This window comes from Ambystoma mexicanum, chromosome 6q, assembly GCF_040938575.1.
Source record: "Ambystoma mexicanum isolate Mex_15411 chromosome 6q, UKY_AmexF1_1, whole genome shotgun sequence".
NCBI classification, from domain to species: Eukaryota; Metazoa; Chordata; class Amphibia; order Caudata; family Ambystomatidae; genus Ambystoma; species Ambystoma mexicanum.
In genome coordinates, this window is record NC_090937.1 from 361,071,385 (window position 1) to 361,081,245 (window position 9,861).

Sequence of the window (9,861 nt, forward strand, 5' to 3'; positions counted from 1 at the left end):
TACCAGTGCATTGTGGGTATATTCAAGCAAGTGGGATGGGAAGGGTAGCCCGGAGTGCTCAATGTGTGGGAAAGGTGCAGAAACAATAGACCCTTTTCTGTTAATTTGTGGAACTTTAAAGGAGTTAAGAGCTAAATTCATGAAACCACTGTTCCAGTTATTAAACATAGCAACTGCTAGGGAAGTGTTGCAGTTTTGTAAAATGACTAACTACTTGAATGTAGTTCATTTTGTTTCCAGGTATATCCACAAGGTATGGTTGAGGAGAAAAAAGTATTGTAGAGTGTTGCCCTGGCGTGTACTGATTGGACTAGTCAAAGTCCTTTGTAACTGTCTTGGCCTGGAATTTAGCACATTTTTAAAGAATATGTATTGTAACATATGTATCTTAAAATGTTAAATACTTATTCACAATGTATTTGTATGATGTGCCTAACAGGCTTCAGATGAATAAAGGTTGTGTATGATGATTTGCTTTATTATCACACAGGGAAATGGAAGATTGGGAGGGTATAATCTAGGCTGGATTACTGTAAAAGCCTCTTCTTTAATCTACCTCGTTCCTCCCTCAGCCCTCTTCAACTAATGCAGAACAGGGCTCGAAGACTTATTCTTGGCCTCAAGTCCAGGGAACAAATCTTTTCAGCCTTAAAAACTCTCCACTGGCTCCCATTGGCTACAATGATCAAAGTCAAGATCCTTTGCATCATCCACAAGGCTTCCTGCGGCATGGGACCACATTACATCCAGAATTCTCCCTCTAAATACCTCCCTGCTGGAGTCCTTCGGTCCTGTAGCTCAAACTCTCTGCAGATCAGATGTTTCTCCAAGCAGAGAATGGGAGAAAGATCTCTTCCCTTGGCAGGAACCTCCCTCTAGAATGCCCTCCCCGAACCCTCTCTGACTTGAACCAGATCTCGTTAAGTTCTGGAAGCTTCTCAAGACCTTCCTTTTCTCCTCCTCCTTCCCTCTCCCTGACTGACCTCTACCTTCCATTGTGACTGGTTGCATGTGTCCCCTATGAGTCTTACTGCAACCAGGCACTCCTTTAACCAATCCACCCCTTCACCCATTACCAGCACTTGCGCCGGGGCACCCTTCCCTGATGAGCCTACTGATTCGGGTCCACCCCCGTCCTCGCACATAGCTTACCCCTACACTCAGTCTCCCTGACACTTGCCTTCCTGGGCTTCCCTACTCTGGCACTTCCTCCTCCTCTTCCCACTCACACACGCCTGCACTTCTTGTTACTGCACTTGCATGATTCGATTGTCACAAGGCCTAGTAGGACCGTTATTGTTGTTTTTTCTTCCCTGCCCCCCCTCATAGTCCCTGCGGCCACTTTTTGTCCTGTGGCACCTGGAAACACTTTATGCTGTAAAGGTGCCATACAAATGTTCAATAATAAATAAAATAAATTGTGGCTAGTGATATTATCAGCTTGCACATAGTGGTTATTAATGTATACCTTCCAAACGTCATTTCACCAACTTTTCATGCAGAATCAGTGTAGAAACCTTTTTGAATATTACATCATTTGAGGATGGGTTATAAGAGACTGCATTCAGACAGGCTCAGGACATAGCTAAAGACCTTTGCAGGGTGCTGTCAGGCAGAAATCTGATCCAGATGATAGACAATAACTCATCTACAGCTCTGTCCACAATGCACCATACCACATTGAGTATATATTTGCCCCGGCAGCTGTGAAGCTGGACAACATTGTTCTAATGATGAACTGTATGCCTTATCATTTTATCTTTTTTAATGATAACTTTATGATCTCTGATAATGTTTCAGAATATATTTAGCTTGTCTTAACTGTGCTTAAGATTTTTTTTTTAAACAGCTGCACAATAAATAAAGAAAAAAGTGGCATATCGATCCACAATTTACAAAAAATGGATCGATTTTCTTTGCAAATAACTAGGGCTTGGTTGAGTCATATGATGCAGAGCAGGAAGCATTTACAGTGTTTATATGTGGAATTCTAATTACCAAGGAATACGGGGGTCCTTAAAATTCCAAGGAGGGCTCTGAATAGACTAAAGAGAAAGTTTAAATTTATGGACCAACAATAAAAAAGAATCTGGGGATCCAACAATTCTTGCAAAATTAGAATTGACCCGGAATAGTTTAATGAAGCAGATAGAATAGCGCGCAGGTAGTATGGGGAAGGTACAAGGCCAGGGAGCATGTTGGCTTGTCAAATTGGGAATGATAAGAAAGGGGTGGTTGTCCCCTGTATTATGTGTGATGAAGGCAGGGCATTCAGAGAGTATTATCCACACCAGTTCCCCTTCAAATCCCTTTGTGTTGGGATTAGCTCAGACTTTTAATGTGATAGCTTTCACCTGAATATCTATTCCTCTAAGGGATCCATTAAATAATCCAATATCAGATTTTTTAAAAAATGTGTTACGGATGATCTAGCAGGGTTAAGGCTCCAGGTACTGACATGTAAATGTCAAAACTCTAGAATTACATAGAGCATTCCCCTCTACCCTTGTTCCATACTTCAAGATAACATGCAGTGAGGCATTGGAGATGGGAACTCTTCCCTCCTGAGCAAGGAGTTGCTCATCATATTGTTGATGCCCCTTTTCCACAACTGGTGCCACCATATCAGGCTGGATTTATACCTGACAGATCAATTTTACATAATCTGAGATGTGTATTTGGTGTAGTGCATAGTGACGATCTGAGTATTCTGTATGTGGTGGATATATTTGATGCTGGGAAGGCATTTGATTCTGTTGAATTTCCATACCGTAGATATGTTCTGAAGGTTTACTTTTTCTGTCACTTTTTTTTACTACAATTCTGTGTCCAAGGTCAGGATAAAAGTGATAGGCTCTTAGGCATGTACTATCAGTTTAAGGACAAGTCGAGGTGTCCTATGTATCTCATACTAGTTCCTTTGGCTATGAATCTGCTGGCCAGTTTGATTTGGGAGAGACATTTGAACAGCAGTGTTAAATTATATTCTCACAAATGCAGATTTTTTCTTAATGCAGACAGCATCTTTCCTTATGTATGCAAACCCAAACAGAATGTGTCTCCCATAGTTGAAGAATTTCATATGTTTGGATCCATAACCATTTTTCCATCTTCTAGTCCAACTCGTATTCCCCCTCACAAACAGCACTTTTCCAGTGAGTCCAGAGCTGGTTTTTGTATGGTGACAGCAACGTGTCAAGTACTTTGGGTTCCATATCTCCAGTGAGGTGAATTTAATTTTTAAGTTAAACTTCATAGTTCCTTTGACCAAACTGGAAGAACAGATAGAAAGAGTGATTCAGCTTCCATTGTCAATATTTGGTCAAATCTACCTCAACAAGATAGCTGATTTCCTTCATTCAATACTTGTCTATAAATATTCCCATCTCTTGGCCTATAAACTTTGTTGTTTGTAGGCCAGCAATAGGGAGTAGTGCTCCAGGAAGCCTTGACTCTGTCACATTATCAGGATGACCTGGAAATAACAGGCCTCAAAAGGTGTTGGTTAGCTTCTCAGGCTCACTACCTACTGATATGAGGTCAGATATGCATTTCCTCTTGTTATAAAAGAGGCGGCTCTCATAGCTCTGGTCTCTGCTAGAGCTGCAGTGTTGTGCTCAGTAGCAGAGGATAAAGGAGATCAAAATAATGTGTGCACTGTACTGTTCATCTGGTGATGTTTTTTCAAGTGTAAGGGAATATTGACCTTACTCCGCATTGGCCTCAGTATTCTCCATTGTGTGACGTATACGAAGCTACAATGCTCATAACACTTGTCAAATCCAAGAGTAAGGTGACAGGGGTCAATGACCAGACAAACACCAAACAGTTAAGTTTAAGGTGCTTTATTCACAAACTATAACAGCGCATGTGCAAAATAATAAATGGGGATGACAAAAAGTGCAACTGAAATATTTCAAGGTAGGTCTGGTGGTTTCTAACAAAAATTGTAAAGCAAGTAAAAGCTCAAACATGGCTTTCCTGCAGCATTGGAAATGCCAGGGTTCCCTTCCCGGCTCAACAGTTCATTATAAACAAATGAGTCTTGAAGCAGTGTCTGGTTTCCCAGTATCTGGGACTTTCTTTCCTATGGTGTTTGTGGATAGTCTACGTACAAGGAGAGGAAACCCGGTATACTACTGTCTAATCACAATTAGCAGTGTATACTTTGTCTATATCCGGGAGGATAGTAGTCAATGTATAAGGAGACAAAGTTATAAAGCAGGTACTAGAGGTGTCAAGCATTAACACTCTTAGTAAAACACTAGGAGGGACCAGTGAAAGTTAAAAAGTCAGTGTCAAATTTTAATAACGAAAAAAATTGTAAAATTTAAAACATCCAATTAAATAGATTGGTCCAAAAATACAGAAATTGTCACTTCCAATGTACAAAACAACAATAGGGAATACGTAGCAGGCTCGGATGGCCAGTTTAAAATGATGTTACAGAAAAAATACGAACACTGAGGGTACTTGTCAAGCAAATAGTATGGTACCCAACCAGGCATGGATAAATGTGTCATAAGTTTTACTCTCTGTTTACAGTCCAGAGATGTGTCTCGACATGTTTCTGTTCCTTTAAAACAAAGTGTGGAACATTCATCAGGAGGAAATTAATTTACAGCATCGCCTATTTAACAATTGGAGTGGTAAACAATACAACTAAAGTATCATAGCACCTGCAAAAGATAAAAACAACAGACATCAAAGGGTTAGCTAATCAATAACTAGATACTTTGGCAAGTTCAATAAATTAGCTAGGCACCATATCAAGGGGAATAATTACCTATCAGGGTGCAGGTGGGGGCTCTCTACTTAGATAAGTAGGTGTAGGGAGGCGACCATCGCGGCCCTACAAGAAATAAAGAATAATCTACAGCAAAAGTTTCTGCTGAAATGCAAAAGCCTCAGAGTACACACAACACAGCAGCAAATATAGGCAAAGGGACACCCTGTAGGTGTCTTTAAGTAAAAGCATCTCATAGTGAGAAAGGGGGGAACTGTTAACAGTAAGTCCCACCAATATACAAAGAAAAAGAGAAACCGGCAGAGAGTGAGCGGGGCCTGCATCACAAGAAACATGTGAAACAAGTGACCAAGCCAAGTCTGTGTAGCGCCACCAGGCGGGGACCTAACGACAGTAACAATCCCTTATTAAGTGTGCAATAGTATGGTGAACGATGGGACCGGAGCACAACTATCCGCCCAGGTGAACAACACTCGGGGAAAAGAATCCCGCGGTGGACGGCGTGTCGGTGATCACAAGTAAAAGGAATAAATTACCTTAGTAAGCCCATAGATGTAGTAACGGGGGACGAATCACTGCAATCCGCACTAAATAATAAAGAAAAAACGGTACGATCAGGGTTAAAAAACGATCGAACCTGCATCAAAGGACAAGGTGATGCAAAGGAGAGCGAGAAGCATCTTGCAAGCCGTTAGATCGCAGAATCACTTACCAAATGAGGAGGAGTGCACGGCGGGCAAGTCTACCGCACTCGTAGGATCAAACAGAATGTATCCAGTGGCTGCGCGATGCGGCCGATGCAGGCTGGTAGTCAAGGGTAACCCCGGGAGTCCTACTACTATGTTTGTTCGACCGGAGAAGGGTGCCGTGAATAGGTAAAGCCCGGCGGCCATCTTGGAATGAAGTGGCAGATAGCGTATAGCGGGTACGAAGTATACAAGGGTGAGTTAGTGGAGAAAACCCGTGATATGAGAAAGGACAAGGATTCTACCAGCAGGAAGCTCTTAAAAAAGGGGGGGTGCTAGGGAAAACTCAGGGTGAGCGAGGTAACTGACCAATGAGCTCCAGAGTGATACAACCACAGTAGGCGAGTTGCCTGTAGGTACATCGTAAATAGATACTCCATATGTCATAATGAACGAAGAGATATTACAAGAGAAAACTAAATATTATGCCAATTGATCGACTCATTGAGCCGCGTAACAGCACTATGTAGGGTAAAGATCATCTTTTGTTCCATTTTCAACAGTTTCTTTTCACGTGCTGTGTTATTCGTTCCTTTCAGGGCCAGGAGGACCGTCCAAGTGAAGTCCTCATATTTGTGTTTCAGGAGATTGAAGTGTTTCACAAGCGGAGCATTCTCAGTTCTGTTCTTCAAACAGCTCCGATGTTCCATTATGCGGGTTTTTACTTTTCTGGCAGTTTTGCCGACATAATGCAATCCGCATATACAGGTAATCATATATACCACAAAATCGGTATTACAATTAGTGAGGTTCTTTTGGGTCCAGCGTTTTGAGAGGCCAACATCAACTTCTTCAGTTCTAGCAGTTAATTTGCAGACGCCACATGTGCCGCAGGGATAATGCCCAGTGGCTTCTGGGAGGCCCCAAAGGGTGGTCAATTTAGGTTCCAGAATATTGACCGATTTCAGTTTGCTATTACTAACTATATTGCAAATGGTGGTGCTTCTTTTATAAGCAAAAATAGGCATAGGGATAGCTTGAGTAGCAATTCTGAAAATGTTCCAGTTTTTCTTTATGATGTTGGTGATTTCAAAACTCTGGTCCGTAAAGGTGTTCACACAGACAATACGATCCTCTTTTGGTTTTGTTGGCTTGGGCTCTAACAGGGCTTCCCGATTATTATTAAATGCCCTTTTGGCTGATTTTTTTATTAACTTTTTGGGGGTAGCCTCTTTGTCTGAGCCTTTTGCTGAGTGTCGAAGCTTCAACTTCGTAGGTTTCTTTATCAGAACTATTCCTCTTAAGACGGAGAAATTGGCCAAAGGGGAGGTTGTCACGTAAATGATTGATGTGGTGGCTAGAATAATCCAGAAGGGAATTCTTATCTGTCGGTTTATGATAAGGTTTTATTTTCAAAACCCCATTGAGGGGGAAGATGGTAAGGTCCAGAAAGTTAGTAAACTCATTACTAGAAGTCATCGTGAATTTTAGATGGGGATTGAGACCATTTACCCAGGTAAAGAAAATGTTGGCGTCGTCCTGTGTTCTCTTCCACAATACCAAAATGTCATCGATGTAGCGACTCCATTTGGTGATGTTGTTGCTGAAGGGACTGCAGTTGTTATAAATATGTGATTTCTCGAAAGTTTCAACATATAGATTAGCCACGCTCGGAGCCATGGTGGCACCCATAGCTATACCCTCGGTTTGTTGATAAAATTTCCTGTTGAACTCGAAGTTATTTCGTTTCAGTGCGAGTTCCATGCACCAGAGGATAAATGAGGTGGGTACTGAGTCGTTGTCTTCTCGGGTTAGAAGTATTTCTCCTATGGTATCCACTGAAGCTTGTTGTGGTATGTTAGTATACAAGGAAACAATATTCAAGCCTATAAGTAGGTTGGTCGTGGGGTCAAAGTCCAGATTTTCATAGCAGTTGATAACATCTCTGGAGTCTTTTAGATAAGATTGCATTTTTTGTACGTATATTTTCAAGTAGTGGTCAGCGAAAGTGGAGAGCGGTTCTAGGACTGAATCGATTCCCACTACAATGGGACGTCCAGGAGGGTTCAGAAGAGTTTTATGTACCTTAGGAAGGGTGTAGAACGTTGGAATGCTAGGTTTCTTGTTGACGAGGAAGTCCGCTTCTTGTTTAGAGATACATTCACAGTCTTTCGCCTTCCCCACTTTATCAGCTATAAGTCGTTGAAGTTCAGGGGTAGGATCTTGAGTTAATAGGCGATAGTAGGAGGTATTGCTCAATTGTCTCTCGCATTCATCAATGTAATCGGTGCGGTTAAGAATCACAATTCCTCCACCTTTATCCGACTTCTTTATAATGATCGATGGATTAGTGGACAAGGAGTCAAGGGCTTTGCGTTCCTGGTTGGATAGGTTGTGAAACGTCCGCCGATGGTTATCTTCCATGGCGGTGACCTCCGCAATTACTTTCTTTTCAAAAACAAGTGATTCAGGAGAGAAACTCTGGGAGGGTGGGTAGAACGTAGATGGATTACGTAGTCCTGTACCGTTACTAGGTCCCTCATCAATGGTATTATTAAGTGGAGAGAAGAATTCTTTCAGATGGATTTTTCTCATCAACTTTTTAAATTCGATTTGAAATTCAAAGGGGTCATGTTTTTTCGTCATGACATATCCTAGTCCTTTATTAAGGACTTGTTGTTCCATTTCTGTAGGTATGTAGTTCAATAGGTTGATCAGAAGCGATCCCCGCTTCAAGTTTGTTTCGATCCGTCGTCCCAATTGTTTCGGTTCTGGGCCTGGTATAAAAAACAACCCTGGTTGTGTCTCCTTCCTCCATCGCTTTGCCGTCTTGTGGGCTGTCCTCTGCCCCTTTTATTAGTAGTTTTGTTACCTGAGGATGTACCTTCTCCTGTACTATCAGGGTCACTACTATCATTGCTTGTGCTGTAGGACGTGTTGCGGAACCTAACTCGTCTGTTGTGTCTAGTGGGTCCATTCGTTTGTAACGATTTATTGACATAGTCATCTTTCACATAGGGAAAAGCTTTCTCATGTGTAAAGCGTGCCAGATCTTTTTTCATGCGTTGAATACGCGCATTGGTATTAATACCAATTGACATAGTCATCTTTCACATAGGGAAAAGTTTTCTCATGTGTAAACACAGTTTTCTCATGTGTAAACACATGAGAAAAATTTTCCCTATGTGAAAGATGACTATGTCAATAAATCGTTACAAACGAATGGACCCACTAGACACAACAGACGAGTTAGGTTCCGCAACACATCCTACAGCACAAGCAACGATAGTAGTGACCCTGATGATGCAGGAGAAGGTACATCCTCAGGTAAAAAAACTACTAATAAAAGGGGCAGAGGACAGCCCACAAGACGACAAAGCAATTGAGGAAGGAGACACAACCAGGGTTGTTTTTTATACCAGGCCCAGAACCGAAACAATTGGGACGACTGATCGAAACAAACTTGAAGCGGGAATCGCTTCTAATCAACCTATCGAACTACATACCTACAGAAATGGAACAACAAGTCCTTAATAATGGACTAGGATATGTCATGACGAAAAAACACGACCCCTTTGAATTTCAAATCGAATTTAAAAAGTTGATGAGAAAAATCCATCTGAAAGAATTCTTCTCTCCACTTAATAATACCATTGATGAGGGACCTAGTAACTGTACAGGACTACGTAATCCATCTACGTTCTACCCACCCTCCCAGAGTTTCTCTCCTGACTCACTTGTTTTTGAAAAGAAAGTAATTGCGGAGGTCACCGCCATGGAAGATAACCATCGGAGGACGTTTCACAACCTATCCAACCAGGAACGCAAAGCCCTTGACTCCTTGTCCATTAATCCATCCATCATTATAAAGAAGGCGGATAAAGGTGGAGGAATTGTGATTCTTAACCGCACCGATTACATTGATGAATGCGAGAGACAATTGAGCAATACCTCCTACTATCGCCTATTAACTCAAGATCCTACCCCTGAACTTCAACGACTTATAGCTGATAAAGTGGAGAAGGCGAAAGACCGTGAATGGATCTCTAAACAAGAAGCGGACTTCCTCGTCAACAAGAAACCTAGCATTCCAATGTTCTACATCCTTCCTGAGGTACATAAAACTCTTCTGAACCCACCTGGACGTCCCATTGTAGCGGGAATCGATTCAGTCCTAGAACCGCTCTCCACTTTCGCTGACCACTACTTGAAAATATACGTACAAAAAATGCAATCTTATCTAAAAGACTCCAGAGATGTTATCAACTGCTATGAAAGTCTGGAATTTGACCCCACGACCAACCTACTTATAGGCTTGGATATTGTCTCCTTGTATACTAACATATCACATCAAGCTTCAGTGGATACCATAGAAGAAATACTTCTAACCTGAGAAGACAACGACCCAGTACCCACCTCATTTATCCT